Source organism: Ursus americanus, chromosome 1 (genome assembly GCF_024610735.1).
Source record: "Ursus americanus isolate L20-20 chromosome 1, mUrsAme1.1.p, whole genome shotgun sequence".
Classification (NCBI taxonomy): Eukaryota; Metazoa; Chordata; class Mammalia; order Carnivora; family Ursidae; genus Ursus; species Ursus americanus.
Genome location: NC_142127.1, coordinates 27,337,037 through 27,346,667, shown reverse-complemented (window position 1 = coordinate 27,346,667; position 9,631 = coordinate 27,337,037). Strand labels below are relative to the sequence as shown.

The 9,631-nt window shown below is 34.4% G+C and overlaps 1 non-coding gene across 1 annotated transcript; it reads right to left on the bottom strand.

Annotated features, from left to right (window-relative positions):
- Positions 1-8,531: 8,531 nt before the first annotated feature.
- LOC123783405 (U6 spliceosomal RNA) lies at positions 8,532-8,634 on the bottom strand. The gene has a single exon (XR_006777199.1). It is a non-coding gene; the product is annotated as a U6 spliceosomal RNA (small nuclear RNA).
- Between the last annotated feature and the right edge of the window lie 997 nt (positions 8,635-9,631).

Below are 9,631 nucleotides of genomic sequence, written 5' to 3'. Positions count from 1 at the left end.
AAACTTTCTTCTTTTATTCTCCTCCTTCATCCTCTAATTCATCTGAATTTCACAAACTGAGCATTTTATGGTTCATAATAGTGATTGTCTATGAAGTGTTTCTTTTCTTTTCTTTTTTAATGAAGGGTTTCCTAATCAAAATTTGTTATCTCACTAGAGAAAATCTCTGGGGCAAAAAATCGAAATAGCAATGTTTCCTAGATTTATACAAGCTATCCCTGCTTAATGTACAAACTCTAATAGGATACCTAGTGAAAAGAGACTAATTTTTATTTTTAAGGTACAATGTCAAGAGATACTAAGCAAATATATTCCAGTATAGCGAAACAGATATTCTTTGATTCTTCCCTCAACATTTGCATGGATCCCATTGCCTCAGAGGAGTATGGCTTGCCTCCACCAATCCTCTCTGTTATTAGGAAGTAAATTTATTATATTTATATAGTGGTCCCTGAGTCTCTTGAGAGGCAATGACAAAGACCCTAACCTACTCCTTTTTGAGAACCAATGTTCATTAAGCTTCTCTATTCATTGACTATAACATTCTTAATTAAATTTTGCTGTCCTGGAAAGCATATTAAATCCTTAGAGAAGAAATAATCACGTGAGAAGTTGATATCCAGAGTGGTTACCTGAGCTCAAAGGTATGGCTATTCATCTTGGTTTAGGCAAAATGCCCTGAGACCTTTCCTTAGTGTTTATGTTCATGGAAGAATGACTAAACTTTTGAGCACAAACTAATGTTAATATTGACTTAAATCTTAACTTCAATAGCACACGTGGAATTGCCATTTGACCTGAGTAGGCACCAGGACTACTAATAACACCATTGCCATTGAAAGAATGATCTTAGTTCTCTCTTTCAGAATGATCTACTCTCTTTCTCCAGTCTGGTATTTGGAAGTACAGTTAAACAAGATAAGCAGTAGCTATAATTTCTACTAAATATATAAACCTAAGTGATTAATTTAAAAACAAAATAGGATATGATTTAGTATCCCAAGTTAGTGGAGAAAATCACACCAGTGACTCTGCAAAGAGTAGTAACAGTGTTTTGATAATATTTTCATTCTGTTGTTGTCTCAAATGTTGAGTTGATATTAAAGACATGCTAAATAATGAATACATAAGCACAGAGATAGGTCAATTATGCTACCTTGTGCAAGGCTCGTTCATAAAAGCAGTAAGATGTGGATGAATCAGCAAAGGAGAATGTAATTTTTGAGAAAAGAGAAAAGGAAATCAATAGGGAGGAGCATCACAAGATCAAGCAAAACAGGCATTCAAAATTGAGAAAGTGACTGATGTGGTCACATGCTGAAGATAAATATGAAAGAAGATTCACTGTAAATCTTGATATCAGATTTGTATATCAAAATAATGTAATGCAGTGGCAAAAGTTAAGGGTACTGAAACCAGTGTGATTCCAAGAGTGAACACAAGACCTTTGGTGTTTTATCGTCTCATTGTTTTCATCTGTATTTAGTAGACTTGGTATAAGGTGATGATAAAAAGGAGATAATCTGTGTATTTAGCATAGAGCCTGGGATATAGCAAGTACTGTCTACAAATCTGTTAAAGCATTTAATGAGCTTCAGTAAAAGAATGTTTTTCAAAGATTAATCTGTATGGAAGTCATTGATAGGAATTAGAATGCATCATGGAAGGTTATGGAAGAATATGTAAATGAGTTAAGGATGCAAGTTCAATAAGTAAATAAAATCCCTCTTTCTTGCACTTTTACTAATTAATCGTTAAATATAAATTTGCAAGACCAAGGTGGAAAGGAAGAGTTACACAGCATATGTAGAGGAACATGTTTTAGAGAGGAAAATTAATAGTTTTCATTGATGGAGAAGATGAAAGACAAAATATTTTACTGGTGTTATTTCCTACTATCACATAACTATTGACATCAGACTTAATGATTTAGTAAAGGGCTCATTTTGGAATACAATGTCATTGGAGATGGCTGAAGATATTTTCATGGCAGTATCAGAACCTTTCAAAAGGTAAAGCTTTATTTGGATTCAGAATGGGATAACATGTCTTTGAGAAGAATGAGAACAATGAGTACCATGGACAGTGTCTCTTCTAGTTAAGACATTTCTGTCCCACCTTCACTTTTGCCATAGTTATGTGCCACCTTCTCTAGTACTTATTTAATATCTTTCTTTAAATCAACTCCTTTTGAAAATCTTGAATATTTATATTACCTAAATATTGCTTATAATCCCAAGCAATAATATCTAAGGTATTTTTAATGTGTTGATTATCTTTTATATAATGTATGTTAAAGTGAATGTGCAACTATCTCAATTTTTAAATAATAAAATCTGTTCATGCATTGCTTCAACTCATCTCATCAACTGTCAGTGATAAGCTTGCTATACTTTGGAAAACGGTATAATAAGGGATAGAAGAGAAACAATGCAAAATAATGAGAAGTTAGTGGTCTTCATTTGTGCCCAAATCAGTAGACCTCTGAGCTATCTGGGTTAAGAATTCTTTGCTGCCACAGAGAAAGCAAAAACAAAAACAAAAACAAAAGAACCAAAACAACAACAAACAAAGACCACAAAACTTTTCTTATTTGGGGAGGGTATCAGAAGCGGGAATGTGGCATACTTCTATCAAGCCTATATTATAAAATCCAAAGGTTGCTTACAATGTGACTCTTCCAGTTTGTAAGCCTTTAACAAACATTTAAACATACTTTAGCATATACTTTTAAATCCCTCCTTCAACATTTGGGATTTTCAAACGAGTGCTTTATTGAAGCTTCCGACTGTGCTATAATTTTGAGATAGAACCAAGTGAAATAGAGGAACCCTTGCTTATTCAGACCACGCCTTTAATTTTATATCTCAGGTTATTTTACATAGGTAATATCTTAGCATCATGCACTAGAACGTATCTGTGGAACTTTCTGAGGATCTGCAGTCTAAAGTGCTCAAATGTCTGAGGAACTAATAACATTTTCTTGATAAAATAGTGCTTTCATATCACATAAAATGAAACTGTCAGCATTCCTTTGTAGGTTTCTCTCAAGCTTAAGAGCAGGTCCTTGACAGTTCTAGAATTGCCTTTAAATATCTTTTGAAATGTAGATTAACACTGTAACATCTTATAATGGTTGGAAAACCTTTCCCTTTTAACACTTGTGGATAAGCAAGTATTAGTAAGTATTAACATTAGCTGCTATATTTTAACATTTTTTTCTCTAAATGTTCTTCCCCAGGACCTAATATTTAGATTCATTTTAAAACAGAGCAGATTACCTAACACTGGAATATAGATTTCTTTTTTGAAGATTTTATTTATTTATTTGACAGAGAGAGACAGCCAGTGAGAGAGGGAACACAAGCAGGGGGAGTAGGAGAGGAAGAAGCAGACTCCCAGCAGAGCAGGGAGCCCAATGCGGGGCTCGATCCCAAGACCCCGGGATCATGCCCTGAGCCAAAGGCAGACGCTTAATGACTGAACCACCCAGGTGCTCCTGGAATGTAGATTTTGCAATAAAAGGTAATGTAGATAGATACGTCTTTAGAACATCAATTTTTACTACTCATTATCAAGATCAGTTTAAGGATAAAAGCATTTGCTCCATCAAATATCTGGAAGGTCGAAGAATCTAAAATGGAGAAAAATAATATAATACTGCATAAAATTTTAACACAGTGTATTAATTTAGCAATACTCAAGAAATATTTATTTATTAATTTAAAATTGTAATCAAATCTATGATAACACGAGTAAAAATAAAATTCAGAACCATCACATTTTGGAGTTGTGATGTTTTGTCTGGAGGCTGCTGCCTTCTCACTCATCATTCCCTGTGCACACAGGTGAGTAGGGGAAGATGGAGGGGCTATCTTCTACTCCTCCTACCTCTGTGACCCACAGCACCTGGCTTCAAGATTCCACTTCCTTTCATTTTTGAAGTCTTGAGGTTGATAAAGATAGTAATCTTATTACTGCCATTAACAGTCAGGATATATTGATCACATTTAACACCAAGAAAAGACTTGGCAAAGTAGATTCCCTAAGTAAATGATTCTTGAGATTTTCCTTAAGTAAATGCCAGAGGTTTGATTTTAATTTATCACCTCCAGCATTGTTAAATAAACTGTATACTATATCTTAACAATCAGTTAGAATTGCATAAATATATGGAGTAAATAATATATAATTATTCAATAATTATTCATGTCTAGAACTGTGCTAGAAATCACGAGAGATGCAAAGGATATAAGACATTTCCTTGTCTTTTTGTAAAATGCAATCATATTGGACAGATTAGATGGACGTGCTTGATTTCAATTAGGGAACTGTGGAATAAACCAAATTATCTAACCCTTACACTTATAATAAACAGGGACAGAAACAGGAATGTCAGTAATGACTGCATTTAGGCGGAGGTAGAAATTGAATAATTTGGAATCAAAATTTGGGATCATAAATTTTCTGCAAATTTTAGTGGTTTTATCTTAAGGATTGAACTCACCTACTGGGGACTCTAATAAAGAAATACACCAGGTTTTATAAATTCACTAATGAAAACATGCCACTATAGTTTTATATGTATCTTGTGCTTTGCAGCCTCTAACTTTGCCAAGAATAATTACACAAATATTTGATTACAACCTAGGATGGATGTTAATACATACAGACACAGGGGAGGGCAGTTTGCTAATGGAAATGCTGGAGATTAGGTGTTAAAGCTAGTGCCCTTTTCAAAATTAAATGCAGAAGATAAGAGAATTTCTTTAATACATTGCTGTTTACACAATTATTTTCAGTAAATTAAGGATTTTACTTACATTTCATTTTTAAGTGGAGGAATGAGATAAAATATATAGCCTTTATTCATCTCTATGCTTAAACATAAGTATTTTTATTTACATACATAGGCATATATATATATATGTATATATATGTATTCCTTATTTATCACATAAGTTTATTGAAATTACTTTATTAAAATACTTAGAGATCATGGGAGGTATTCATGTCCCCAAATGCTATAGTAGTTAACTAATTTATTATTCTTTATTTATCAAAAGAGTAGATTTTGAAATATGAGCATTTCTTGGCAAAGGTGGTGTTAGAGAATGTGTCACAGAAATGGAAGTGCTTCGATACTACAACAGGCAGATGCATATCAAATGTATATAAACATGTGAGCACAGATAAGAAAATACTGACCTTATATCAAATGAGATGGAAACATTTATTTAAAAAAATTATCAGAAATGAAATGGAAAAAGGTCAGAACCAGGTATGTAGAAACTTTAGGGCCTGTGATCGAAAGGAAAAGAAAAAGCAATTTAACAATAAAATGCTTGATGAAATGACATCAGTCCTTTGGTAGTTCTTAAATGTACAAAAATGTTATATTTTTCAATTGTAGAAAAGAATCTTTTTCTTTTCCAAAGTATCTGATAATGAGAAGGCATTAAAGCACCTCCTTGGGAAGTACTTCCTCTCCTCAAATCCAGGATTAGATGTGAACTGGTTCACCATCAGATTGTTTATGAATGAGCTTTTAAAAGGGAGAAATACTTGGTTTGCCTAATCAAGGTTAAACCTGGTATCTGAGAGGGAAAAAAGAACCAGGAAAAAAAAAAAAAAAAGACTTAGCCAAGCCCTAGCAAAGAAACACATTTCATGAACACACTGTGAGTTTCTATTTAACATATAATAACTGAATCAAATGGGTAAGGATTAATTTTACTAATTATTCTTTTTACAATTAGAGCATTAGAAGATTAGTTGTCCTAATAATCATTTTTTAAATCTAGAATCACCTGGGAAGCTTTTAAAGATTTATTTATTTATTTAATTGAGAGAGAGAGCTCCAGTGGGAGCACAAGTGGGGGAGGGCTCAGGAGGGGGGAGGAGAGGGAGAGAGTGAGAAGCAGGCTCCCCACTGAGCAGGGAGCCTGATGTAGGGCTCCATCCCAGGACCCAGAGATCATGATCTGAGCCGAAGGCAGATGCTTTACTGACTGAGCTACCCAGGCGCCCCTCCTGGGAAGCTTTTAAAAATACAAATCTGTTTTCTAAAATTTATGAATTCATCCAATATTTATTTAGCACTTAGTGTGTTCTAGTCATATTAATAGGGGACTCAAAGATGAAAATAGGTAATGCCTGCCTTCACAGATCTAGGTCTAGTGTGGAAAAAAATTAAGAAAATTAACCTTTATAATAAAAGTTATACAATTTTAAAACAAAGAGTTTGAGAGTAAAAGATAAATACTGACAGATATTTTAAGCAGAAAAACTTGATATGGATTTCATTCCAGGAACAGAATTCTTCCTGCTGTAGGAGAATGGATTGAGTACAGGTGTTTGTGACAGAAAACTGGTAAACTGGTTAGTGGATCATTGCAATAGTTCAGGTAAGAAACTACGAAAGCTAGGAGAAAAATTGTTTGCAGAATACTTTCAGTTTGTTCTGTCCATGCCTTATGGCCCCACAAATACTAATGACTATGCATGACATCGAGGGGTTTCTTTGTCTTTTAAATTCCACTTTGGTTTAACTAACTGGAAACACCAGCCTGTTACTTGAGGTTGGCAGCAGAACGAAGTTCAATTTTTCTTCCCCTGCTCCTTCCGTGCCTTGACTTCTGCTCTTCTATCAGAAGACGTGGTTTATCTCCAACGTCTCTCACCATGGAGCTAGCCTTTCTAGTTTCCAGTAACTCTTCCTTCCCTTTGTCCTTCCAGCCTACGTTGTCGACAGCTTCCTGTTGCTTGTTCCTACCTGTAGGGTCTTGAAGTATTTTTGGTTGGTTTCCACACACCTTACTTACCCTATCTTTTAAATATGTTTTCATTAAACGTTTCTTTCATATTACCCACTCTGACTGGGTTACTGTTTTGTGGCAGGACCCTGAATGATACATGTGGCAATTGTGGAGAAGACATGCGGACCTATTTACATACATTTGATGCATACAGAGGACAGGATTTAGCGATGATTTAGAAATGGAGGGTGTGGAAAAGGGAGGTATCAAAGATGACTTCCAAGTTTCTGGTTTGACCAGTAGGTGAATGGGAGTTCTCTTTACAAGAGATGAGGATTCTCACCTTTAGTGGAGAATATAGGTGGAATGGAACAATCCAAGACGTCTGTCTGGATCATATTGAGTGTGACTATCAAGCAGACCATTTCAAATTAATCAAAAGTTAGAAGAGAAGAGTAGTATATCAGTACGCATTTTGTTGAGGTGAGGGCATCCATGTCATTTCAGCAGAGAACAGAAATGAACATGCAACAAGGTCCAAATCCTCATGGAGTTTATGGTGTACTGGGGAAGAAGTCATGAAAGAAATAATAAGCTACAATGTTAAATTAATCCTACACCATAGAAGTACAAGAAGATATAAGATAATATAATGAGAAGACAATGTATTTTAGAGGTTGAGAGAAGTGACAGCTCAAATTATATCCCAGTAGAGACATACTGAATAGATGAAAAGGCGGAGGAAGACGATTCTAAGCAGTTGAAACAGTATTTGTCTTAAGTCTCTGTGGAATAAAGGACATTAGTTCACTTGAGAAACTAAAAATTGGCCAGTGTGGCTGAAGATTAGTGAGCAAAGAAGAAGCATGAGATTAGGTTGCTGAGGTTGACAGAAAACCAGATTATTAGGTCATGACTGTTAGGTTCTGACTAGTAGGATGCTCTTTGCCACCTAGTCCTCAAGCAACTTAACTTTAATACAGATCTTAAAATGGCCACAACTGTCATACAAACTCCACTATTGGATCTCATACCATGCACATCAGATAAAATTGGGATACTCGATATTGTTCAAATTATTTTACAATTGGGCCAATTGACTCATCCATTTTGTAGTAAAGCACTACTTGGTAAGGGCGTCGTTGGACAAGAGAGAGTATATTTGACAGATCACATGGCAAACAAAAACGAATCGGTCTAATATTGGAAATATTGGAAATTGGAAATTATTTTTGGTTTTCCCTTCAGGAACCCTTACTCTTTATGACTTTTTACACATGAAAAACAAACCTATCCTATAGAAATACTGAGAACTAAACCCCTGAATATTGCTTAAACTTTGTACCGGACATTTTTGCTAAGACTTTAACTAACACTAAATTTAGTTATCCCAATCTTTTTGCAAAAGCTAGTATTTTTACTAGTTTAATGGAAGATGTTTATATCTGAACCTGAGGTTGCTTGCGGTTACTTACTGTGGTACCCGTAACAAACACACAATGAACAAATTATAGTTCTATACAAGGATGATACATTTATTCTTCAAGTGATGAAAAAAATATTAAAAATATTTTCAAAAAGAGTTAATTCTTATACAGTGCTACTAAAGGTTAGGCACAGTTTTAAAATCTTCATATATATTAAATCACTTACTCCTTGTAAAAATCCTATGAGGCAGGGACTCTTAGCACCAACATTTAGAGATGAGGCAACTCAACCACAGGCAGTTACTTAACCTGTCTAAGAATGCCCGGGCAGTACACTGGAGCCTGGAGATTCAACGCAAAGGTCTTGCTTTAGTGTGTCATCCTTGTGCAGGCACCAGGCTAATCTTCTCTGTATCATTTCAATTTTAGTGTGTGCTGCTGAAGCGAGCATGACAGTCTTGTTTCAGAATTTGCCATCTCAGCTCTCACCCGTTGGTATTTTTCTTTAATGGAAGAAGATCCATTCAGGGACAAGTAAACTATCATATTATTGAGTAGGTCTCAGGTCAAATCCTTATCAGTGATATTTTCTTGTGCGGCAATGTCAAAGAATTGAAAACTTATGCATGTGTTAGAAATGGATAAAACTGGTCAGTAGTTCCTATAACTGGGAATATGTCACTGCATAGATAAAGTGATATTTTAATCACTTTTTCTTTTCAATTTCAACACCTATAGGATAGAACTGAGGAATGGATTTGAAGCAGTTGCTGGTTTGACCTAAACATTTATTAATGAGATCAAAGGTAAAACTGGCTCTTACTAGAATGGGTTTAACTATCTTCTAAATGATGGGAAATCTAATTAGATTTCTAAATCTAATCTAATCTATCTTCTAAATGATGGCAAAGGAAAAAAGGAAAATGTCTATCATCTATCTATCATCTATCATCTATTTATCTATCATCTATCTATCTATCTATCTATCTATCTATCTATCTATCATCTATCATCTATCTATCTATATCTATCTATCTATCTATCTATCTATCTATCTATCTATCTATCTATCACCTATCTATCATCTATCTACATCTCTCCCACACACATTTCTTGAAATATTAAAATTAAATAAAGTCTGAGTGTAAAGAGTATTTGCAGGTATTTGGCCATTTTATTTTTGAAAAATAAAATTCCAATATTTCTCTAGATTTGTTTCTCAAGTTTAAAATGTCTGTAAAGAGCAGAAGGCATATAAACTTCATTTTGTAAAATTTTCTTCCTGTCAAGATGATTTGTTTTGAGAAGCATCTGAGGGTCTATAAGGCCACCCACCATTTTAATAACTCCGATTGTTCTGTGTATCATCAAGTCACTGCATCCAATCTGGACAGTTTCATTTTACATAACTATAAATTTTACTCTCTAACTGTCATTATTATAAAT